The 27,406-nt window shown below is 37.8% G+C and overlaps 1 non-coding gene across 1 annotated transcript; it reads left to right on the forward strand.

Moving 5' to 3' along the window:
- Positions 1-7,355: 7,355 nt before the first annotated feature.
- Positions 7,356-7,459, forward strand: LOC112788193 (small nucleolar RNA R71). Its single transcript, XR_003195568.1, has one exon. It is a non-coding gene; the product is annotated as a small nucleolar RNA R71 (small nucleolar RNA).
- The last annotated feature ends 19,947 nt before the right edge of the window (positions 7,460-27,406 follow it).

The following is a 27,406-nucleotide window of genomic DNA, read 5'->3' on the forward strand; positions in this document are numbered from 1 at the left end:
GGTCACTGATTATACCACATGCATTTCCCAAATCAAGTATTGAGAGGGTTATAGTCACATACCCATCCAAACCCAATTTGGTCCAGCATGAGAAAGCATTTCTAGCTTGATCTCTTCATTCCTCTTTCAAGGTTCAAAAGAGATCCAAGTTTGAATAGCTTCTCTTCCAAGATAACTACTCAATTGGATGAAGATCGAAAGCTTTCAAGTAAAATCAAGAGAAAAGATAGAAGAAGAACAATGAAAATTAGTATTGATCCATCAAATTACAACAGAGCTCCCTAACCCAATGAAAGGGGTTTAATTGTTCATAGCTCTTGAAAATGAAAACAAAGATGGAGAATACATCATAAAACTAGAAAAATGCAGAGAAAGTAAAATACAGAGAGTAGTTCTCTTTTTCAAGCCTCCAGAACTCCTTTACAATTCAAAGCTACTCCTATATATACTACTCTTCTCAGCTTCTAGTTTGCTCTTCAAGTCTTGGGCCTTTGGATCTTGAGTTTGAAGCAGTTCTTTTCTTTATTTGGGCTTGGCTTTACTTGCAGAGAGAAAGTGCTAAGTGGGCAGAGACTTCAGCTCAGGGCGTTAGGGGTGTTAACATTTAGTGAAAGCATAAGTTTGAGAACGTTAGTGACACTTAACATTTTCACTAACGTTCCAATGTACCCCTTTGCCTCACGTTAGACCCCACGTTAACTAGGTTAACGTGGCTTCTAACGTGGCCTTGCCAACCTTTGAGAACGTTAGTGACACTCAACATTGTCACTAACGTTCCAGTGTGCCCCTTTTGCTTCACGTTAAAGCCCACGTTAACTAGGTTAACGTGGCTTCTAACGTGGCCTTGCCAACCTTCGAGAACGTTAGTGACACTCAACATTGTCACTAACGTTCCAATGTGCCCCTAGATCTCATGTTAGAGTCCACGTTAACTAGGTTAACGTGGCTTCTAACGTGGCCATTCTTAGCCATCCCAACGTTAGTGACAATGTTGAGTGTCACTAACGTTGGCTCATCATTCATTCCTCATCGTTAGCTTCCACGTTAACTAAGTTAACGTGGAAGTTAACGTGGCTCCTTGGGGGGGTTGTGTGGTTGCTTCCAACGTTAGTGACAATGTTGAGTGTCACTAACGTTGGCGACAACTCTCACTTCTTACGTTAGCTCCCACGTTAACCAAGTTAACGTGGGAGTTAATGTGGTGTGTTGTATCCTTAGGCCAACGTTAGTGACAATGTTGAATGTCACTAACGTTGGCTTCTCTTCCCCCTTTAACGTTAAAGGCCACGTTAACTAGGTTAACGTGGGCTCTAACGTGGCCACTCATGAGTGTTTGCCAACGTTAGTGACAATGTTAAGTGTCACTAACGTTGGCTCAACTTCCCTTTTCCACGTTAGAGTTCACGTTAACTTAGTTAACGTGACTCTTAACGTGGGCAATGATGGCTATGAGAGTGTCATTGGCAATCACTCTTCTCATTAACCTTGCAAGTTTCCTCCCTTTCCTTGCTTCCTTTGGTCCTGAAATCAAGCAATAGAGTGTATCAAAGTTCTAGTCCAAGTCATGGGCAATACAACATACAATTTGTCACTAAACTTATGCAAAATCCTCATGAAATAATGTAAAATGCACAATGTATGCTTGAGTCAAGGTGTAAGTGAATATCTACCCAAAACTAGCTTATTTCCTAAGGAAATGCATGAAACTAACCTAAAAACAGTAAAGAAAAGGTCAGTGAAACTGGCCAAGATGCCCTGGCATCACAACACCAAACTTAAAGCTTGCTTGTCCCTAAGCAAGTACTGGAACAAGAGAATGATGAATGGAATATCCAGAGGAATGAGTCATTCTTGTGGAAGTCATGTTACTGATTTTATGGTGGTTTCATGCATAGCAACTTAGGTTCATTCCATTACTGGCTTTCAGACCTTTATCATGTCCCTAAACACTTACTTTGTTTATATCCCATGAGACTTTTATTCATTGATCCTTTTATTATTATTTCAAGGGTTATTTGTGTTATTTAGGCTAAGTGCTCTGTAAGGGGGCAACTCTTTAAGATAAGCTTTCAGCCAACACTCCCGAACCAGTTGGTTCAAGGTGCTAGGTGTTGAAGCACCCCTAAGGACTTACTCCCTCAAGTCTCTCCCCCATACATACACACCACAGGCATATAGTTTGTTTATTTTCTTTTCTTGAGACATTGGTGTCTAGCACCTCTTTGGGTTACTAAATGCTCTGTAGTGAGGGTTACTCTTGATAGTGGATTTTCAGCTGATAATCCCGGGTTAGTTAACCCAAGTTACCAAGTGATAAAGCACCCCTGAGAGCTTATTCATCCAAGTAGATCCCTCACACAGGAGCACCACAGACACTTGTCTCAAGGTCCAAACCATTGGTGCCTAGCCTTTTTGCTTACTCTTTTTCTTTTGTTTTACACTTCCATTATTCTTTCCCTTTTTCTCTTATTAGGATCTTGTCATATACTCAGTCTCATGGGTATATCCAAAGTCAAGTATTCAGGATAGATAGTTGTCCTCCTAACCTTGTGGTTGAACCAACTTAGCTAACTTATGACTACCCCAAAGATTCATGAATGTACTTCCACAATATGAACTCCACTCTGGTCTTTTAAAAACAATCATTCTCTCTTCATTAAATTTAAAATGGACAAGCTTACAGGTAAATAAGAGAAAGATGCAGTGACATTTAAACTAGAAATCATGGACCTAAGCAATAAGAGCTTTAAAATGCAGAATTGAAAAGGTTCATGGAAGCATGTTCTATTTCATACAAGATCTTCCTTATTTAAAGCATAGAAAACGATGGGCTAAAAAGAACTCCACCACCTTTCATTCATGTGGATGCCCATGCTCCCCTCCTTGCTTGTCCTCATTGTGTCTCTCTTGAGTGCTTGTGCTCCCACTTCCTTTGCCTTTTCCAAGCAGCTTCTTCCAGAAACCACCATCTTCCATCTTCTTCTTGAGTGTCTCCTTTTGCTGTTTTACCTTCCTCTTTTCTTGTTCTACAAAATCTTTTTGGACCTCATCATATGTAGGGATGGCATAGTGTAGCTGATGCATGTTACTAGTCATGTAGTTCAACTTGGCTTGAGTGTTCACATAGAACTCTTCCCTATGTAGTTGCCTTCCTTCATTGAGTACACTGAACTCATTGAAAGTTTTCATTTGGGCTATCTGCCGCTGGTTAAGTTCTTGCAAGTGCTTCTCTTGGAGCTCTTGCCTCTCGTTCACTTGGTTGATGGCTTGAGTGAGCCTGGAGTAGTGTTCCTGCTGCTGCTCCATTTGTTGTTTTTGCCATGCTTCCTGTTGGCTCAGCCAGTTGGTTTGAAGGTTCAGTATTTGCTCTTGTCCTTCCATATGCCTCTGTCCCAAATCTTCAATGGCTCTTAGAAGGTAAGTCATATTCAAGTCGTCTGGGTCATGATGCTCTTCTTGCTGGTATTCTTCCTGATGATGTTCCTCTTAGTGAACTTTTTCTTTTGCTTTTGGTTTCCCTATTCGTGGCCTTCTTTGTTGCTGAGCAGGTGTAGTATAAACCAATCATTCGAGTGTAACTGCCCTCCCTGGGTTCACCCAGTCTGGGTTGCTGTCCTCAAATACTACCTTGGCCTTGTTGCATAAGCGGAGAATGGTGCTGGGGTACCAAAGCCTGGCACCTGAATCAACCTTCTCAGCCGAATCTTGAATCCCCTCGGCGATGAGCTCATTCACGTTGATTTCCCCACCTTGTATCAAGCAATGCACCATAGTAGCCCGATTGATGTTTACCTCTGAATTATTTGCAGCTGGTAGAATGGACCTCCTCACAAGTTCAAACCACCCCTTGGCTTCAGGGCTCAGGTCTCCTCTCTTTATGAACCTTAGTCTCCCATCTGTGTACCTCTCCCAGTCAGCTGCTATAACACAGATGTCTGTCGCTATCTTTGAGAGCTCATTATTATCAGGGCTTCTACTTATCCTTGCTTGATAACTTTCCTCATCAAAACGAGGTGATTTCAGGTGAAAAACTCTTGTTATGGCATTTGGGCTGAAGTCCACCTCTTTTCCTCTTACGTAACTTTTGAAGGTTGGGGCCTTGGTTTTATCCTCTCTTACTACATTCGCATAAAATTCTTTGATGAGGTTTCCGTTGATCTTTCCCTCTGAACTTGTGAGCAATTGCCACCCCCTCTGTTCGACTTTCTCCAGAATTTGTGGTGACTCATCTGCATTGATTTGGAAGATTAACTCTGGCAGTATCTTTCTCGCCCTTATCTGTTCGAATTCACGTTCATGAAAGGCAGTTTTGAATCTCTTCTCATCGAAAGGAACACTCTCCATGGGTTCCTTCCTCTTGTGCCTCTTTGAGCTTGATGATGCCATGAAATGAGTTGCTGTTTTGAAGTGGAGGTTGGAAGATACGGAGAGATGAGGGATAGGTTGGCTATGATAGAGTGTGATGAAGGGGTTGAGCAAGCCGAAAGTATGAAGTGTGGAAGTGGGAATTTGAATGTGAGGAATGAGCATGCACTAGAGTTCACTTATATAGGGGAATCATGAGTGGATGGAAGGTGTGGATTGCAAGGATTATTGCTTGATGGACGGTTGGGGTTGTGTATGAAGGAAAGACAAGGATCATCACTTAATGAGAGTGATTGGTTCGGTCTTCAAGGGTTTTCTTTCTCCAATGTTGCATGGCAGCGTTTCCCCATGCGTTCCCTCTTGGGACATGTGTGTAGTGCTCTTCATTAAGTGGCGAAATCTCCCCCATTTAATTGTCCAATCAATCCCCTTTTCATGCTTATTTTCCTTTCCTATAAAGATTTAAAATAAGGACATTAATATCATCAAAATCAAACTCTATGGCTAGAATAAACGGGAAGAAAGGATTTGATTGTTTATTTATGAATTCCAACTAACTAACTAACTATTGGTGAGTCCTTATATGCATTTTGGTGGCACCATGGGGTGACACCAAACTTAGTTTGAAGCAATGTGATGAAAAGTTTTGTTCAAAGCTCCCAAGACTAGCATGCATCTTGGTTTGCTTTGAACACCAAACTTGTTCTTCACTATATACTGCATGATAAAGATTCCACCAAATGTTTGTCAAGTTTGGGTTGAAATTCATAAACATTGATTTATTCGTTATTTTAAAAACATATAAAACATGGGTTGCCTCCCATGAAGCGCTTCTTTAGCGTCACTAGCTTGACGTTTTTCCTTCATCAGGGTGGTTGGTAGTGCTTAAAGTCCTCCCCTCTTGCTGTGGACTTGTATCCATTGGTTGGATCAATGATCTCCACATGTTCCAGGGAAAGAACTCTGTTGATAGTGAAGACCTTAGGTAACTGAGATGGTACAGTAGGGAGATTAGGAGGAATATCTGGGAAGTAAGCTGAGACAACTTTATCCCCTGGAGAGAAGTCTTCCGTAGGGATCTTCTTGTTCTTCCATTTCCTTGGTACCTTCTTCTTTGTTTCTTTTGAGGTTGCCTTCCCCTTGGTGACCTCTTTTTTCCAAGGAGTTGTGATGCTGTCTTCACCTGCCTCTAGAGGTTTAGGTTCCTCCAACTTTTTCTTGAGCTGTGGCAATTGCTGTTTTCCTTGTTTATCAATTGAGGGGGTTTCAGAATGAACTTGCTGTGCTTCAGTGCTTGTCTCCTCCTTCAGTGTCTCTTTATCGTTTGTGCTTAGTTCCTTGTCCTCTTGATCTGTTTCTTGTGAGAGTTTGAAGACATTGAAGCTGAGTCGTTCATCATGGATTCTCAATATTAGATCCCCTTTCTCTACATCGATAAGTGCTCTGGCCGTAGCTAGGAATGGTCTTCCCAATATGATTGGGTGAGCGTGATTCTCTTCCATGTCTAGGATGACAAAGTCTGTTGGGAGAAAGTACTTTCCAACCTTTAGCAACACATTTTCCACCACTCCTATTGCTTGCTTTTGAGTTTTGTCAGCCAGTCTGATGATTACATCTGTGGGCATTATCTCATTGATCTGCAGCCTCTTCACCAGGGATAAAGGCAGTAAGTTGATGCTGGCCCCCAAATCACATAGTGCTCTATCAAACATAGTTTCACCTATGGCACAAGGGATGTGAAAACTCCCTGGGTCTCTTCTTTTTGTAGGCAACTCAGGTTGAATAAGGGCACTACATTCCTTGTTCATCACTATAGTCTGGCCTCCTTTGAGTGAGCTTTTTCTGGGAAGAAGTTCCTTAATATACTTGATGAATGCAGGCATTTGTTGAATCGCCTTGATGAATGGTATATTTACATGCAGAGATGCAAACAAGTCTAGGAACCTTGAGTATATCCTCTTTCCCACAGCACCATTGAGCAGTTGAGGGAAGGGAGCATAGAGCTTCAGCAACTCTTGTTGTGAGATTTCTGGTTCTTGGTGATCTCTATCCTCCTCCTTTGTTGAGTTGTCTTCAGGTTGTTTGCAAAATTTACCTTGCTTGTCTTCAGTCTCTTGATCACTTGTAGTGACCATTTTGCAATCTTCCCATCTTACTTTCTTTGCTTCTCCCTTGGGGTTTTTCTCCGTGTCACTTGGGAAGCTATCGGTAGGTTTGGGAATCTTCTCAGCTAAATATCCCACCTGGAATTCCAGCTTCCTAATGGTCTCTCCCTGGTTCTTAATATTGGCTCGCACTTCCTCTTTGAACACCTTATTTTCTTGAACTCTTGGCATATTCCTTCAATTAAGGCTTCAATCTTAGAGAGCTTGTCATCAATTGATGGGTGATTCGGAGCAGATGTGCTATTTTGGTTTTGATAAGCATATGAAGAAGTGTTGTTGTGGGGGTGTTGAGACGTCCTCTGTGTGAATTGCTGGTGAGCTGCATTGTTGTTGGAGTTGTAACGTCTCTGGTCTTGGTTTTGATCTTGCTCACTTCCCCACCCAAAGTTTGGGTGGTTTCTCCATCCAGGGTTGTAGGTCTTGGAGTATGGATCATAGTTTTTCCTTGGTGAATTCCCAATGTAGTTGGCTTGCTCCTGACTCCCCTCTGCTTCTTCATTCACTCCTTCTTGGATTGTTGATGAAGTGGAGATTGCTGCTACATGGTTCATCTCCATCTTCTTAGTGAGGTCAGCCAGCTGCTGGGTAATGAGCTTGTTTTGGGCCAACAGAGCATCTACATTGTTTAGCTCCATTACTCCTCTTGTGTTCCCTCTTTCGAAAGCATAGAAGTAGTCGTTCTCTGCTACTGTTTCAATAACATCTATGGCTTCCTCAATGGTCTTCTTCTTGTTCAAAGATCCTCCAGATGAATGGTCTACGGCCTTCTTTGACTCATAAGAGAGCCCTTCATAGAAAATGTGCAGCTGCACCCATTCGTTGAACATGTCAGGCGGACACCTCCTTGTTAAGTCCTTGAACCTCTCCCATGCTTCATATAGAGTCTCACCATCTTGTTGCCTGAAATTTTGGACCTCAGCTCTCAGCCTATTGATTCGTTGAGGAGGGTAAAATCTTGCTAAGAATTTGTTCACCACGTCTTCCCAAGTTATCAAGCTTTCCCTTGGGAAAGATTCCAGCCATTTGGCTGCCTTGTCCCTGAGTGAGAATGGAAATAAGAGTAGTCTATAGGCGTCAGGATGAACACCATTAGACTTCACTGTGTCACATATTCTCAGGAAGGTGGTTAAATGTTGATTGGGGTCTTCTTAAACACTTCCTCCAAACGAACAGTTGTTCTGAACAAGGGTGATGAGCTGTGGTTTAAGTTCGAAGTTGTTGGCATGGATTGTTGGCTTTTGGATGCTACTTCCACAATTGCCTGGGTTTGGATTGATGTAAGAGCCCAAAACTCTTCTATCCTCCCCAGCATGATTTGCTCTACCTCCTCCCCCATGGTTGTGACCTTCTTCTTCATGATGGTTTTCCATGTTGTCTTCCATGTTTGTTTCAAAGAATTCCTCTTCATCCTCAGCACCAACCACTTTCTTTCCTCTTGCCTCCCTCCTTAATCTAAGGAAGGTCCTCTCCGGTTCAGAATCGAAGGAAGTTGAAGCCCCGCTTCTTCTCCCTGTCATACAACCATCAAGTGCAAGCAAGAAAAGATAGGTGCAGAAAGTATTTGTGTCAGAATTACTGTTAGTTATGGGTGATGCAATATATCAAACAGTTAGTGGGTTAGCAAACAGAATTGAAAATAACAAAGGAGAACAAAAGAGTAGAGGGGAAGGGAAGAAGTTTAACTAAAACAAATAGTAAATCACTCAAACAAAAAATGAAATTCACAAAATAAAAATGCTCAATCTAGTGATCTTCCAATTTAATCATTGTTGATGCACAATTAATCCCCGGCAACGGCGCCATAAACTTGATGTGGGAAAAACTTGTCTCGCAACAAATCTCCCTTCGGCAAGTGTACCGAATTTGTCGTCAAGTAAAAACTCACAATAGAGTGAGGTCGAATCCCACAGGGATTGATTGATCAAGCAACTTTAATTAGAAGAATGTTCTAGTTGAGCGAATCCAGAATTTGGGTTGAGAGTTGCAGAAAATAAAATGGCGTGAATGTAAATAATAGAAAAGTAAATGCTAGAATTAAAGGACTGGAAGCAAATGACTGAAAGTAAATTGCAGAATTGTAAATGGGAATGGGGGATTTGCTCATAAAAGTAAATGGCAGAAATTAAAGAGAATGGGTAAGATCAGAGATGGGGAGTTCATTGGGCTTAGGAGATGTTGCAATTCTCCGGATCAAGTTCATTTTCATCTCTTCCTCAATCAATGCACTCATTGATCTCCTTGGAAATCTTAAGTGATTAAATTACAATTTCTTGCAATTCAATCTCTCAAATCTTGATCAATAGCCAATTCCTTGGTCAATTGCTAATGAGAAGAGATGAAGTATGGTCACTGATTATACCACATGCATTTCCCAAATCAAGTATTGATAGGGTTATAGTCACATACCCATCCAAACCCAATTTGGTCCAGCATGAGAAAGCATTTCTAGCTTGATCTCTTCATTCCTCTTTCAAGGTTCAAAAGAGATCCAAGTTTGAATAGCTTCTCTTCCAAGATAACTACTCAATTGGATGAAGATCGAAAGCTTTCAAGTAAAATCAAGAGAAAAGATAGAAGAAGAATAATAAAAATTAGTATTGATCCATCAAATTACAACAGAGCTCCCTAACCCAATGAAAGGGGTTTAGTTGTTCATAGCTCTTGAAAATGAAAACAAAGATGGAGAATACATCATAAAACTAGAAAAATGCAGAGAAAGTAAAATACAGAGAGTAGTTCTCTTTTTCAAGCCTCCAGAACTCCTTTACAATTCAAAGCTACTCCTATATATACTACTCTTCTCAGCTTCTAGTTTGCTCTTCAAGTCTTGGGCCTTTGGATCTTGAGTTTGAAGCAGTTCTTTTCTTCATTTGGGCTTGGCTTTACTTGCAGAGAGAAAGTGCTAAGTGGGCAGAGACTTCAGCTCAGGGCGTTAGGGGTGTTAACATTTAGTGAAAGCATAAGTTCGAGAACGTTAGTGACACTTAACATTTTCACTAACGTTCCAATGTACCCCTTTGCCTCACGTTAGACCCCACGTTAACTAGGTTAACGTCTAGTTAACGTGACTTCTAACGTGGCCTTGCCAACCTTCGAGAACGTTAGTGACACTCAACATTGTCACTAACGTTCCAGTGTGCCCCTTTTGCTTCACGTTAAAGCCCACGTTAACTAGGTTAACGTGGCTTCTAACGTGGCTTTGCCAACCTTCGAGAACGTTAGTGACACTCAACATTGTCACTAACGTTCCAATGTGCCCCTAGATCTCACGTTAGAGTCCATGTTAACTAGGTTAACGTGGCTTCTAATGTGGCCATTCTTAGCCATCCCAACGTTAGTGACAATGTTGAGTGTCACTAACGTTGGCTCATCATTCATTCCTCATCGTTAGCTTCCACGTTAACTTAGTTAACGTGGAAGCTAACGTGGCTCCTTGGGGGGTTGTGTGGTTGCTTCCAACGTTAGTGACAATGTTGAGTGTCACTAACGTTGGCGATAACTCTCACTTCTTACGTTAGCTCCCACGTTAACCAAGTTAACGTGGGAGTTAACGTGGTGTGTTGTATCCTTAGGCCAACATTAATGACAATGTTGAATGTCACTAACGTTGGCTTCTCTTCCCCCTTTAACGTTAGAGGCCACGTTAACTAGGTTAACGTGGGCTCTAACGTGGCTACTCATGAGTGTTTGCCAACGTTAGTGACAATGTTAAGTGTCACTAATGTTGGCTCAACTTCCCTTTTCCACGTTAGAGTTCACGTTAACTTAGTTAACGTGACTCTTAACGTGGGCAATGATGGCTATGAGAGTGTCATTGGCAATCACTCTTCTCATTAACCTTGCAAGTTTCCTCCCTTTCCTTGCTTCCTTTGGTCCTGAAATCAAGCAATAGAGTGTATCAAAGTTCTAGTCCAAGTCATGGGCAATGCAACATACAATTTGTCACTAAACTTATGCAAAATCCTCATGAAATAATGTAAAATGCACAATGTATGCTTGAGTCAAGGTGTAAGTGAATATCTACCCAAAACTAGCTTATTTCCTAAGAAAATGCATGAAACTAACCTAAAAATAGTAAAGAAAAGGTCAGTGAAACTGGCCAAGATGCCCTGGCATCAGTGTCAAATACAAATGGCGTGTCAGCAGCTAGCAGATTGCTCAGAGGTTTTGCTATTTTCAAAAAATCCTTTATAAACCTCCTGTAGAATCCTGCATGTCCCAGAAAGCTTCTGATTGCTTTTACATTGGCAGGTGGTGGTAATTTTTCAATTACATCTACCTTAGCTTGATCCACCTCTATTCCCTTGTTCAAAATATTGTGCCCAAGGACAATTCCTTCAGTCACCATAAAGTGACATTTCTCCCAGTTTAAAACTAGGTTAGTCTCTTGGCACCTTTTCAGAACAAGTGCTAGATGGTCAAGACAGGAGCTGAATGAGTCTCCAAATACTGAGAAGTCATCCATGAAGACTTTCAGAAATTTTTCTACCATATCAGAGAAGATAGAGAGCATGCACCTCTGAAAGGTTGCAGGTGCATTGCACAGACCAAAAGGCATCCTTCTGTAGGCAAATACTCCAAATGAACATGTGAATGCTATTTTCTCTTGTTCTTGAGAATCTACTGCAATTTGGTTGTAACCTGAATAGCCATCCAAAAAACAGTAGTATTCATGACCTGCTAGTCTCTCTAGCATCTGGTCTATGAATGGTAAAGGAAAATGATCCTTTCTGGTGGCAGTATTGAGCCTTCAGTAGTCAATACACATACGCCACCCTGTGACTGTTCTTGTAGGAACCAGTTCATTCTTTTCGTTGTGAACCACTGTCATGCCTCCCTTGTTGGGTACAACTTAGACAGGGCTTACCCAGGGACTATCAGAAATAGGATAAATAATCCCAGCCTCTAGTAACTTAGTGACCTCTTTCTGCACCACCTCCTTCATGGCTGGATTTAGCCGCCTCTGTGGTTGAACCACTGGCTTAGCATCATCCTCCAATTGGATTTTGTGCATGCATCTTGCTGGGCTAATTCCTTTAAGATCACTTATGGACCACCCAAGAGTTGTCTTGTGTGTCCTTAGCACTTGAATTAGTGCTTTCTCTTCCTGTGGATTTAAAGCAGAGCTTATGATCACTGGAAAAGTGTCACCTTCTCCCAGAAATGCATATTTCAGGGATGGTGGTAGTGATTTGAGCTCGGATTTAGGAGGCTTATCCTCTTTCTGAGGAATTTTCAGAGATTCTTTTATTTCCTCTGATTCCTCCAGATCAGGCTGAACATCTTTAAAGATGTCCTCTAGCTCTGATTCAAGACTTTCAGTCATACTGATCTCTTCCACCAAAGAGTCAATAATATCAGTGCTTATGCAGTCATTTGATGTGTCTGGATGCTGCATAGCTTTGACAACATTTAACTTGAACTCATCCTCATTGACTCTCAGGGTCACTTCCCCTTTTTGTACATCAATAAGGGTTCGTCCAGTTGCTAGGAAAGGTCTTCCTAAAATGAGAGTTGCACTCTTTTGCTCCTCTATTTCTAGCATTACAAAATCAGTGGGAAAGGCAAATGGCCCAACCTTGACAATCATGTCCTCAATTATGCCTGATGGATATTTAATGGAGCCATCAGCAAGTTGAAGACATATCCGGATTGGTTTGACTTCTTGAGTCAAGCTAAGCTTTCTGATAGTGGATGCAGGTATTAGGTTGATACTTGCTCCAAGGTCACATAGAGCTGTCTTGGTACAAGCACCCTCTAATGTGCATGGTATCATAAAGCTTCCTGGATCTTGAAGCTTCTCTGGTAAGCTTTTCAGAATGACTGCACTGCATTCTTCAGTGAGAAACACCTTTTCAGTTTCTCTCCAATCCTTCTTATGACTTAAGATCTCTTTCATGAACTTAGCATAAGAGGGTATTTGCTCAAGTGCCTCTGCAAACGGGATCTTTATCTCAAGAGTCCTGAGATAGTCTGCAAAGTGGGTAAATTATTTATCCTGCTCCGCTTGGCGGAGTTTCTGAGGATAAGGCATCTTGGCTTTATATTCTTTAACCTTAGTTGCTGCAAGTTTATTCCCTACAGAGGTGGTTGGAGAAGCCTTCTTAGAGGGGTTACTATCAGCACTTGCAGGTGTCTGATCCCTCATTGGCGTTTGAACGCCAGGATTGGGTGCTGGATAGGCGTTTAATGCCAGCTTCCCATCCTTTTCTGGCGTTTGAACGCCAAAAGTGGGCATCCACTGGGCGTTTAACGCCAATCTTTCACCTTTTTCTGGCATTTGAACGCCAGAATTTTTTCTCTCTGGGCTCTTGCTGTCCTCAGAGAGATTTTGGGTAGTGGTTTGGTCATCCTCTGTCAGTTGTTCCTTTCTTGGCTTTTTGCTATTTTGAGCTGAATTATTCAATGTCTTCCCGTTCCTTAGTTGAACAGCTTGGCATTCTTCTGTTATCTGTTTAGATAGCTGCTGTCTTGTTTGATTCAATTGTGCTTCTATATTCTTGTTAGCATTTTTAGCATCTTGGAGCATCTCTTTAAATTCTGCTAATTGTTTTGTCATAAGCAGTAATTGCTGATTAAGTTCAACAATCTATTCTTGAGGATTAGGATCAGTAGTTACTGTCCTAGCCTCTTCTTTTGTGGAGGACTCACTGCTAGAGTATAAGTGTTGATTTCTAGCAACCGTATCTATAAGTTCTTGAGCCTCTTCAATCATCTTTCTCATGTGTATAGATCCACTAGCTGAGTGGTCTAGAGACATCTGAGCTTTTTCTGTAAGCCCATAGTAGAAGATGTCTAACTATACCCACTCTGAAAATATTTCAGAGGGGCATTTTCTCAGCATCCCTCTGTACCTCTCCCAGGCATTATAAAGGGATTCATTATCCTCTTGTTTAAAGCCTTGGATGTCCAACCTCAGCTGTGTCATCCTTTTTGGAGGGTAAAATTGGTTCAGGAACTTGTTTGATAACTGTCTCCATGTTTTTAGGCTTGCTGTGGGTTGGTTGTTTAACCACCTCTTAGCTTGATCTTTTATAGCAAATGGAAACAGTAATAATCTGTAGACATCCTGATCTACTTCTTTATCATGTACTGTGTCAGTAATTTATAGGAACTGTGCCAGAAACTCAGTAGGTTCTTCCTGTGGAAGACCGAAATACTGGAAATTTTGCTGCACCATGATAATGAGCTGAGGATTTAGCTCAAAACTGCTTGCTTTGATGGGAGGTATACAGATGCTACTCCCATATGCAGCTGTAATGGGGTTAGCATATGACCCTAGAGTCCTTCTGGACTGTTCATTTCCACTTATGTCCATGATGAAGAAAAAGGGAATTGATATGAATTGCAATTAAATTATATTTTTTATTTTTTAATTTTATTTAATTAAAAGTAACCGAAAATAAAACAAAATAAATGAAGATAAAATAAAACTTTCAAAAATTAGAAGAAAATAAAATAAAAGCAAATTGAAAACTAAATTAATTAATTAATTAAAAAGATTTTGAAAAAAAATGCTTAGTTGATTTTGAAATATGAAAGAGAGAATTAGTTAGGTGAATTTTTTTTGAAAAAGAATTTGAAATTAGTAATCAAAAAGATATGATTGAAAATTATTTTAGAAAAAGATATGATTGAGAAGATATGATTGCAATTTAATAAAAAAAAGGATATGATTGAAAAGATATGATTGTAGAAATTAAAAAGATTTTAGTTTTGAAAAATATTTGAAAAGATCAATTTTTGAAATTAGAATTTTGACTTGACTAAAAAAAAGATATGATTTTGAAAATCTTTGACTAATTTAATGCAAAATTTTGAAATTTATGAGTAAAATAAGGAAAAGATATTTTTTGATTTTTGAATTTTAATGAGGGAAAAGAAAAACAACAAAATGACACTAAACTTAGAAATTTTAGATCAAAACAGAGAGAACAAACAAGTAAACTTTGAATGTCAAGATGAACACCAAGAACACTTTGAAGATCAAGATGAACACCAAGAACAAATTTTTGAAAAACTTTTAAGTAAATAAAAGCAAAAGGGACACCAAACTTAAAATTTTTAGAAAATCAAACACAAATTTTCGAAAATTTAAAGGAAAACACAAAGAAGACACCAAACTTAGAATTTTTAAAGATCAAGAAAGAACTAAGAACATGCAAATTCGAAAAATTAAAAGAAAATAAAAGCATGCAATTGACACCAAACTTAAAATATGAAACTAACTCAAATAAAGGACTCAAATTTAGTGACTCTAAACCAACAAAAATAAATTATTCTTAATCTAAGCAACAAGATAAATCGTCAGTTGTCCAAACTCGAACAATTCCCGGCAATGGCGCCAAAAACTTGGTGCACGTAATTACAATCACACTTTTGTAACTCCACACAACTAACCAGCAAGTGCATTGGGTTGTCCAAGTAATACCTTACGTGAGTAAGGGTCGATCCCACGGAGATTGTCGGCTTGAAGCAAGCTATGGTTATCTTATAACTCTTAGTCAGGATATCAATAATTCTCAGATTTAATTGTAAAAAGTAAAAGAACATGAAATAGATACTTGTTTTACAGTAATGGAGAACAGGTTGAGGTTTTGGAGATGCTCCATCTTCTGAATCTCTGCTTTCCTACTGTTTTTTTCTTCATGCACGCAAGGCTCCTTCCATGGCAAGTTGTATGTTGGTGGATCACCATTGTCAATGGCTACCATCCATCCTCTCAGTGAAAATGTTCCAAATGCGCTGTCACTGCACGGCTAATCATCTGTCGGTTCTCACTCATGTTGGAATAGGATTCATTGATCCTTTTGCGTCTGTCACTACGCCCAACACTCGTGAGTTTGAAGCTCGTCACAGTCATCCCTTCCCAGATCATACTCGGAATACCACAGACAAGGTTTAGACTTTCTGAATCTCAGGAATGGCTACCAATAATTCTAGCCTATACCACGAAGGTTCCAATCTTAGATTAAAAACCCAAGAGATACACATTCAAGCTTGATTGCATGTAGAACGGAGGTGGTTGTCAGGCACGCATTCATAGGTGAGAATAATGATGAGTGTCACGGATCATCACATTCATCAGGTTGAAGTGCGAATGAATATCTTAGAATAGAAGCGAGCGTGATTGAATGGAAAACAGTAGTAATTGCATTAATTCATCAAAACACAGCAGAGCTCCTCACCCTCAACCATGGGGTTTAGAGACTCATGCCATAGAAGATACAATATGAAACGTGTAGAGTGTCATGAGGTACAAGATGAATCATTAAAAGTAGTTTTTATAATAAACTAGTGACCTAGGGTTACAGAAAATGAGTAAGCTAGAATAGTTAGTGTAAAAATCCACTTCTGATAGCCACTTAGTGTGTGCTTGGGCTAAGTATTGAAGCTTTCACGTGTAGAGACCTTTCTTGGAGTTAAACGTCAGCTTTTGTGCCAGTTTGGGCGTTTAACTCCAGCTTTCATGCCAGTTCTGGCGTTTTGACGCCAGAATTTTTATGCTGACTTGGAACGCCGGTTTGGGCCATCAAGTATGGACTATTATATATTGCTGGAAAGTCCAGGATGTCTATTTTCCAACGCAATTGAGAGCGTTCCAATTGGGCTTCTGTAGCTCCAAAAAATTCACTTCGAGTGCAGGGAGGTCAGAATCCAACAGCATCTGCAGTCCTTTTTCAGCCTCTGAATCAGATTTTTGCTCAAGTCCCTCAATTTCAGCCAGAAAATACCTGAAATCACAGAAAAATACACAAACTCATAGTAAAGTCCAAAAATATGATTTTTGAATAAAAAATAATAAAAACATAATAAAAACTAACTAAAATATACTAAAAACATACTAAAAACAATGTCAAAAAGCGTATAAATTATCCGCTCATCAATACCCTAACTAGCACAGGTACAAACTCAGAGTATGCATTGAAGCATAAGCAGTCTATCCCTCAAGCTCACGAGAACAAATTGCTCTGATACCATAATGTAACACCCTAATATACAGATCCTTATGCTCGAGTCATAAGTCAATGATATTAAGGTGGTACGACTTTCAAGGTGGATTATAATACATAATTACATATATGTTGAAGGAAAATATTAAACAAAAAGCCTGAAAAGGAGTAAAATAAAATCATGAAAACGGGGACTCTCATGAATCGATAACATATAAATAAGGTGCAATTAGAAAGTGAAGGTAAGGATAAAACAGTAAAGCAGAATGAGATAAAGACATAATATAATTGTATAATATATACAAATAGCCGCTAGTCGTGACCTGCGAAGTTTAGGCCGGCTAGGATTACAGAATAAAAACCAGTTTGATAACAGAAATTCCTATCTCTCCCAAAATACATCATAGCCTCTATAGGCAAGTTTCAAAGGATTAAATACATAGCATAAGTTTTCAAAACAAAAGCGAAGAGAATCTAAAAAATGTAAATTAGAGAATTTTCAAAGGTCTTCGCCGTCTTTCAGATAAACCACAGCTCACTGCTGTGCACTTGGACCTGCATCTAAAAAACAAGAAATACATACGGAATGAGAACCCCTGACCCATGGGTTCCCAGTATGGTAAAAGTACCAAATAACTACAATGCATTGTAATATAAATTCACTAAGCATTTTAAACTTTTTATCTCGTCATATCCAACTTAAGTTCTCACTAATCCATAACTTGGCCCCTATCATAGGAGATTCTATTCTAACCCAGTTACCTTCATACTTTCACTATCCTCCAACCAAATAAACCAAGAACCGAATCCTCAACTATCCATCTTCCTCCATAATCCTCCAAAACACCAGTAGATCCACACAGACAAACAAAGCTAACACAAGTAGAATACAGATACAGCACGTAACAATTTAGCAAGTAAGCAAAATAATCACGTAGGCAAGCCCAATTAATGAACAAGCAATCAAAACACACAGATGCATATGATGCATGCCTGTCCTATGGCTGATGATATCACCTGTCAGTTATATAGCCAACCCGACATGTCCTGGTAGCTAACCATGGACTGAAACACCCATGCAGAGCTAGTGGATTTAAGCTACAACCCCCTTGCTACTACCCGCTTAACCCAGAGCCACTGGAATAACTACTACTGCAGCTACTACCCTGGCGGGTGTTTAAAAGCTCAACCTGGAACAATTGGAATAACCAATACTACTGCTACTACCCAGGCATTACAATCGCTGACTTGGAGCAAGTGGGACAAACCGTCATCCTTGCCACTACCCAGGCATCTCAAGCATACATTCGTTTAGTTTAAATCAATCATCATTGTTACCAAAACTCAAACATTAACCTGGAGCAAGCGGCACGAACCACCATCCTTGCTACTGCCCAGGTATCACAAACGTACATCAAGACATACCAAATCATACCTCATTCAATAATTTCCTCCCCCAATTACTCAATTACATATACTCCATATATATTACTCTATCTCCATCACAACCAACATCCTACAACACACTTTTCATCACATTATCAACATTCACAATTCAATATCAATCATCATCAAAGTCATCAATCATCAACCTTCACTTACCGTTCTTACCTCTTTCCGGCTTCCGGCTTCCAGCTCAAATTCACGACCTCTGGCCCAATATTTCATCAATTTAGCATAACTTATAAACACACAATAATTATTCAACACCAATATCAATTTTGTAAGTACAATATCAATTCCCTAATGCATCTTCTACACACATCAATCCATCCAAACCTATCATTCATGCTTAATCCTAGGGACATCTAACCTAGGAATCCACATTATATTACACGGTACTTAAATGAAACTTAAATCGTACCTTAGCCGATTCCTCGTAAAACCCAAAGATGATCCAACTAAGCAAGTTTACAAGCTCTAACGCCAAAATTCAGCATCCAAGGGCCCAATCAAGCTTCCATCTTCACAATCTTACTCCACACCGCATATATACACTTCATATTTCACATCATATATCCATACATACACACTCAATATCCAAACACAATTAATTAAGGGATTCACTAGGATTTAAGGGTCCTTACCTTGAATATGCCTCAATCAAACAAAAGCCTGCTAATTCTTCAAGTAAATTTGACCCTAAAACATCAAATTAACTAAAAAACTCAACACCTAAAATACATAATTTTTGAATTGGGGAAGAGGAAATTGAAACTGGAAATATGGATTTCTTACCAAATTAAGTATTGGGCTTTGTAGAGAATTTTGAGACGAACGCGTGGCCGCTGACGGCTCATCAATCGGAGCTCCGGATCAAAAGTTATAAGGAATTGAAACTTTGGAGTGAGGATTTGTGTTCTTCATGTGTTCTTCCCCCATTCTTGGCTGCCTAGCATGTTTCATTAAGGGAAGGGAGGAATGCTGAAGTTCATTTAAGTGTGGGGGCTGAAATGGGTTGTGCCTTGGGCCCGTTTTGGGCCCGATTTGCTCAGTTTGGCCCGTTCGTCCCAATCTTGGGCCAAATTCTTTAAAATTAGTGTTGAAATACTCGTTTTAATTTTCTCTATCATATTAAACCATAAAAATCACATTTCTAATTTTCTAGAATAAATTTTAATTTATGAGTTAACTATTTATTAATTATCCAGGTTTTACACAGAGCTTTAATGTATATATGTATTTTCATTTTCTGCATTTAGTCTATCCCTAGATTTTAATTTCCCCTCGGCATTTATTGTTTGGTTATTAGAGGGGTAGGATTTGTGTTTGAAGAATTGTAAATAAGTCTATGTATTTATTATTATGTGAATATGATATATGACTATGTGATTTTAAAGTAAAGACTTTTTGCATTAATTATTAAAGACTCGGTTCATATTTGCGAAGACTCGATATTAAATAAATATAGTAACAAATTAAAGGACTTGAGATAAGTAACACCTGAACTTTTAGTACGATCATGAGGTGTTAAAAGTAAGGGTGTTCCATTATAGTATCAGAGTAGTTCATCCTGATTAGAGCCTTAGGAATGGACTGACTATGCTTCATTGCATACTCTGAGTGTCTGTCATGTTGTAGGTCTTGTCCAGGTAACAAGAATTAGAGCTTTATGCACATGACTACCTATTGATTAATGCTTTTTGCTAACTGTTGCATATCTGTTTATGTTAAGTCTGGCCAACTTAATGTTGATAGCTTATGTGAATGGAAAAGTTAATAGGTTATTGTAGGCGAATTAGAATTGATAAGTAATGGATAATGCGAGTCACGTGGTTCGGGGATGCTAGAGTTCGCTTTTCGTGCTGGGTTTTGACTTATGATTCTTGTTTATGTCGCTTAGGTTGGCATATCGTTTCTTCTTTACTACCCTCATTGAAGTTTCTTGGCTCGGTGCCTTCCTTAAATAATGATTTAACCATTCTCCAATCATATTTTATTATTCCTTCATAACCTTGCTTGATTGTATTCCTGAGAGTTTGCTTGAGTCTTTCAAAGATATATGTCTTTATTATCATTGATTATACTCTTCTTCATGAATCCTATGCTTACTGATCTGATCTTGAACTTGATTTGGCGTGATGCATGATCCTTAAATCTTGAGCGATTTGAACTTTGAAAGTTACGATTCGAACTAAGCTATGTAAATTGATTCTTTTGCTTCATATCTAATGCATATCTTGATCTGACCATATTCTTGATTATTTCTTAAATTTTAGACATCATAGTTCCTAACCTTGAATTTCACTACGTGATCTGTATAACCCCTTTGTTTTGAACCTATCTTGTAACTTTTGCTTTACACCACATTTTTCTCTTATATCTAAATCTTATGGTTTATCCGGTATTTAAAAATTTATATATATGTCAAAACTCCTTACTTTTCTAAAGTATTCAAAAGTAAGGTATTGAAACTTTGAAATATCTTGTGTATTACGTTAATTTTCGAGGACGAAAATTTTTATAAGGTGAGTAGGATGTAAGAGCCAGAAATTTCAAAAAATCTTATTAAGAGCTAATTTCGATTTATTTATTCATTAAGTACTTTAATCTCATAAATAATTTTATTAAAGATAATTAAAGAAAATTTTGATTAATTGAGTTTAAAGTAATTTAAGGTTTTATCTGATTTTATAATTATCGAATTATTTTCTATATTTAAATTATAAAGTTTATCAAATGAAAAATAATAAGAATTTTATATGATTTGGTTTAAATAATTGAGATTTTGGAATTTAAAACTAATAATTTTATAGATAAAGAAAATTAATTATATTACCTTATAATTTCAATTAGAGTATTTGATTTCAAATCAATTAGTATTTTGATACAATAAATAATATTTTAGAGTAATTTTAGAGATTTAATTAGATTTCAGATTAACCCAAAATCCCCAATTTCATACATAAAATCATAATTTCCAAATTAAAACCCTAATTTTACCCTAAATCTAATCCTAACCTAACCACCTTACTGCCTCACCGGTACTCACCACTCACTGCCCCCAATCCCCATATACACACATACAGAAAAAATGAAGAAAGAAAGGGAAAAGAGAAGTCGAAAGAACCGATTGGGGAAGAGGGAGGGAGAGCACGGAGAGCAAAGGAAGGATAGAGGGAGGGGATGTGCTGCTGCCGTCGCGCCATGGCCGCCGTTCATGTGCCGCCATCATTGACAAGAGGAGAGATAGAGCTCGCGATGTAGGTGGAGAAGAGAAGCCATCGTCCGCGTTGATTCTAATTTCGCCACGCCATCTCGCCGATGGGAATGCAACCACCATCGCCGTCGAAGCTGCACGTTCGTCCCTGGTTGTGCCACCGCTGAAGCTTCCCTCACCGCCATCGACACTGATCTGACCAGAAGAGAAAAGGGAGAATGATGTGAGGAGAGAGAGAAGGCGTCGCGGGGTGGTTTTCGTCGTGTTTCTGCCACCGCTGCTCTCGTCGCCATCGCCGTCGGTGGAGCTCGCTGCCGCTGGGGGTGAACCGGCATCGTATCCTTGCTGCCCAGTGCCAATGCTACTCCATTTTCACGTTTTACCTTTGTTACAGTAAGTACCCCTGTTTAGAAACCCTTACTGCTTGCGAATATGTGTTATGTTATAAGTTATTGAGTTTTACGCGACGTTAATGTCTTAGGGCTGAGTTCTGTCGCCGCTTGCTCCAGGTTGAGAATTGTAACACCGCCTGGGTAAGAGGCAGTGGTGAGGTTGTCCCTGTTCCGGGTACACAGGTAAGATGCAAGGGTTGCGGCGTTGTCCCACTTGCTCTGTATTCGGTGTTCTGTCCAATGGTTAGCTACCAGGACATGTCAGGTTGGCTCTATAACCGACAGATGAGCTCATTAGCCATAGGACAAACATGTATCATATGCATTTGTATACTTTACTTGAGTTTTGAATCTGTTTTGGTTTGCCTAATTGCTAAACTGTTATTAACTGCTATCTGTGTTATTTGCTGTAACTGCTATCTATATCTGTGCTTTTCTTGTCTGTTTCACTTGTGTTTGATCTGATGTGGTACTTTTGAGATTATTGGTGATGAGATAATGATTGTGTTGATTGATTATGTGATGGACTGAAGGCTGTGATTGGTTTCTGATTGAGTCGTTAGTAAAGTATGAAAAATCAAGCTGGTTCAGCATAGACTTAATGAACCTATGCTTGGAACAGGTTGGTCATTCATACAGTCTAGGAAACTGATTGTGATTTTTTCTTACAAGAAAAGAAGGGTTTTGGATTTCTGAAAAATTAAACATTATTTCTTTGAAAAAGGTTTAGATGATTAACATTTGGTTTTAAAAAATTTATAAGACGAGCGATAATCAGTGCAATCAAAAAATAGTTTTCTTTTAAATATTCTCTTATAACAATTCTTAAACCTTCTACTGAAAACCCATTCGAGGATGATGTTCTCACTCCCTTACATAATTTTTTTTCAATGACAGGTTCAGGAAGCTTTAGCGTGAAGCTATGACCAACTACAGAGCTTTAATATATGTGTGTGTATGTGTGTGTGTGTGTGTGTGTGTGTGTGTATGTGCGCGCGTTTTCATTTTATGTATTTAGTTTAGTCCTAGAATTTAATTTCCCCTCGACATTTATTGTTTGGTTATTAGAGGAGTAGGATTTGTGTTTGAAGAATTGTAAATAAATATATGTATTTATTATTATGTGAATATGATATGTGACTATGTGATTTTAAAGTAAAGACTTTTCGCGTAAATAATGAAAGACTCGGTTCATATTTGCGAAGGCTCGATATTAAATAAATATAGTAACAAATTAAAGGACTAGAGATAAGTAACACCTGAACTTTTAGTACGATCATGATGTGTTAAAAGTAAGGGTGTTACACATCTGAGCCACACAAGAATCGTGTATAGGGGATGGAATCGTTCTTTGCCAACAACTTTCGCATATCCACGTTGAGACATTCATCCGTCTCTGCCACCAGTCGGTTCGTCGATCCCGAGGAAAGCATCGATTTGAGAGAGCAAGTGTTGTTCCTCACCCGGACCTTCACCAATAAGCTCAGCAGCGTCGGCCGCCGCCTCAGCAGTAAGACCAGCGGAACGACGATGGCAATGATGACGACGACTATCAGGATCTTTAGTAACTAGGGTTTTTTCTATACACTATTTAATTGTATCATATCTCTATTATTTGACTTTTTATTTTATTTGTACACTTGATGATTTAACATTCGACTTCTATTAATTGTGTAAAAAATTATTTTAAATAAAAAATTTGGGTTTAGAGAACTGTAACTGTTACCATTATAATATTATTAATTTGAGAATAAAATTGCGTTTTGATGAAAATTGAGGTTGATTTTATAAATAAATAAGTTTAGAGGTATTTTAAGTAAAAAGTAAATGTATGGGGATGAGCAGGTATTTTTATAAAAATTTAGAGTTACTTTTGTACATATTAATAAACAAAGAGCTAACTAGTAGTTTTCTAAAAAAGTTGGGTTAAAAGTAAAATAATTAAAAATTTGAGGTTTAAAACATAATTACTAAAAGTTTAGAAGTAAAGCTTAAAAGAGTTAAGTCTTCAAGGAAGTTATAAATACTATTTATTACTTAAATTATTTTATTTATATTGAAAGAAAATTATTATTATTGTTATTAATTTATCAAGAATATTATTTAGTAAAGATATTATTATTATCGATATTATCAATGGTAAGATAGAACCGAATAAAAAAGAATACCCTTTTTAAAATATTTAGAGTCACAAAGCTAACTTAAGAATCTTATGATTCTCTTTCCATAAAATACTTAGTGGATGATGAGAGAATAGTGTGAAGATAGTTTGAATTATTAAGGATAAATAAGTAAAATACTGAAAAAAGAGAGAAGATAAATCGGCACGTGTAATTATGGGGAGGTCGCAAGAAGGTGATGATAGTATGGTAATGGTGCCGAAGGATAAATGTTAACAAGCCGTGGGATTTGTATGTGAATGATTGTGCAGGGACGCTCGTAAATATGGAATGGCTTCCAGGAGAAGGGGTCACATGCTTCAGCTGGAGAATCAGCGCATGCAAGTACTTGCAGAGTTCATGTTCGACATACTTCAGCTGGAGGATTAGCGCCTACAAGAAGTAGAAACTTGCAGAGGTTATGTCTCTGGAATGCCTTATTGACTTACGATTCGGATTGCGTCGGGTGCGGGTCGAAACTGACAAATGAGCTTATTACCTGCAATAGGACTAGACATGCATCATCCTTGCTGCGCATTTACATTTTACCTGATAATGTGAAATTGTTTGTGATTGTATTCTTGTGTTTGTGCATTACTTAATGGTATTCTAAATTGTAGTGACTGGCTATTTCTCTGTGATTCTTGTATATTTGGCTGTGAATTAATTGAACTGTTATAATCCTGACTTAACTAACTACCCCCAACCCTACTAAGAACCCCCTAGTTCTACCCCTTCTTTCCTTCCCCATCTAATGGAGACAGGTGTCCTGTTCTATGAGATGGACCCTCCCTACATATATGAGGATATTGTACAACATAGGTTTTACATAGTAGCTGCAGAGATTAGGACCCATATGTACGTTCTGCACGACCACCCTTTCTGTCATCCGATTTAACACTCCGCTCTTTAACCTCGATATACCTTATGAGTTCCTGTTGCATTGATTACATCTTGATGCTCCGTTTCACCCGTTCCATGACGAACCTGTACCTCATTAGCACCCTGATCAGCCTGAGGATCAGGTGGTCCCTGGACCTGAGCCTATGGAAGAGCATGTACCAGAGCCTATACCTGAGTGGGATATTCCTGCAGAGCAGATCTCAGTGCCTTCGCCTGAGCCCTCAGTTGAGGAGCTGCACACCAGCTCCATTAGTGGACCGACGAGTGTGGGCCAGAGAAGTAGTACGAGTTCCAAGACCCCACCTAAGCTTATTGAGATTTCTGATGATGAGGACGAGGATCCTGAGGAGTATTCAGATGTGATTGAGATTTTCTCTGACGATGACAGTTGATGCTTGGGAGTTGAAGATGTGGCTTTTGGGAGTTTTTTTGTGTTAGTCTAGCTTTTGTGTTTAGTCTCTCACTTTTGATTAGACTCACTGAGAGAGTAGGATGTATATAGTTGACTAGGCTAGTTTTCGGGCGCCAGCTTAGGGGCTTTCTATATGGACCAGGGCTCAGAGTGTTGATTATGTATATAGTAACAAGATGTGAAGGGTTGTACGCTAACTTATGACTTGTATAACAGTATATATATGTATATTTATGTAAATAGTATATTGATGTATATTATCTCTATCTCTGATGGTTGTGTTATTTTATCGTACTTATTTAATTATTTCAATTTTTTTGAAAATTTGATCGCGCGCTAATATGATTACAGGTTTAATAATAAATACTTAGTTAATTTTTAGAAAAGCAAGTTAGTGACCCTTGATTTTCAGTATGATCATGACGTACTGAAAATTAGATCATTGCAGTGGATCATTAGATAGTTTAATATATTTGACCAAATATGTTTGACTAACCATCTAAAATTTCACAATGTCATTTTCATATGATGTTATCATATAAATATTTTTCTATTTAAATGCAATACATAAATAAATCATATGACAAACATTATGTACTATTAATTAGGTTGTATTTGTATAGACCAATATTCAACAATTATATATTGTACCCTCAAAAATAAAAAATACCTTCTCAAGGGTACAGAATATAATTTTTTATTATTATTGTTTTGCTAATTATTTAAAAATATCATTATCTAATTTTATTTTTTAAATTGAATTCAAATATAATATAATTTATTAGTAATTTTTCTTTTATTGGTGCCAGTGATTTTTTTGTTATGTCTATGCTTGACACAGACATAAACGTTGGTATTCATAAACAAATGTCCAATTGTTACAAATATGATCATGTATGAAATTCAACTGCAATACAGAACAATGTACCTTACAAAATACTAATTTTATTTGGTTTCTAGCTCTATAGTTCTTGTCACCCTTGAAAGCATATGTGACCACATATTCGAATTTCGCAACTATTATTCTTGTTTGATGCCTTCTTTGTTCTGCTCTAAAATGCATGGTTAAATGAACTAAATGTCTTGGTTCAAATTAGCAGCTCTCATACATGTGTCTTGATATAAGTTCAAGCGGAAGATGACAGAAACAAAGAATTATTAATGTGGGCGAGTCCCTGGTAATTTCTAAAACAATAGGCGCATAAGGTGAGTTTTTTTTAATTGGCTATCGTGTAGACTCAACATTTTTTTCGCTCTTGCCAAATTTCAAAGGTATATTTGGCCTGAATAAATGAGTTTGCATACACGGAACTTATTCATACAATGATTTTCACTTTTTATTTTTGTCTTTTATCAGTTAATTATAGATAAAAAAATTTTCAATTTAATTTTTGTTAATTATTTAGAAAATACAAATTTTTTAAAATATAAAATATTTTAAAAATAAATATTACAAATTAACTATTAATAATGGACTAATTGAAAAATTTCTAATATATAAACAAAATTATAAATTTTAAACTGTAAAAGTTTAGTTAAAATTTAATTTTAATAAAACTATATAGAAATAATCATAATTAATAAGTATTTTAATGGTGTTAGTTACATTCTGGGAAGTGTTGGAGACCGAAATTTGTCTCAACGTGTCATCCGGTCCAACGGAAACAGTATATCAACGCAAAACAGGAAATGCATGTGGGCTGGGTGTAGGTGGTCAGTGGTCAGTGGTGTGGCACATTCCTAGATTGTTATTTTATTGGAAGAGTTTCGGGTGTACTTGGACCGGTGTTGTAATTGTTTTAACCGTTATTTGAATTATAAAAGATATATATAATATATATTAATTGAAATCAACGGTTAAAATAACTGAAATACTGGTGGTGTTTTTCAGTACACTTAAAAATTTTTTTATTTTATTTAATGGAGCTACTCAGATAAAGACATCTAAAACGTATTTTTTAAAGATATTTTTTAGTAATTAAAATTTAACACATATAATTGATTAAATCGTGTTATTTTTATCAAAATTAAGCTAGATAAATTAATTTAACCAAAAAAATAGTAGATCAAATATTAAACTAGTCTAAATTAATATTATTTTTTTTTATAAAAAATAACTACAATACCCTTATTATAGAAAATGACTAAAATACTTCTATTATATATAACAATATATAATGGCAAAATAAGTTTTGGTGTCCAATTTTTTTTTTCAATTTCGTCCTTTCTTAACTACCCCACTAATATCAGTTATTCCAGGTTAAAAAATTTTTCACTGCCTCATTTTCTCCCTTACCACATACATCTCTCTTATTTCATATCACATTTCTTTTGTTTCTTATCCATCTTCTCATGCATCATTCTCACTTACTAAAATCTAGTATATTTTGTTTTCCG

This window comes from Arachis hypogaea, chromosome 20 (genome assembly GCF_003086295.3).
Source record: "Arachis hypogaea cultivar Tifrunner chromosome 20, arahy.Tifrunner.gnm2.J5K5, whole genome shotgun sequence".
Taxonomy (NCBI): Eukaryota; Viridiplantae; Streptophyta; class Magnoliopsida; order Fabales; family Fabaceae; genus Arachis; species Arachis hypogaea.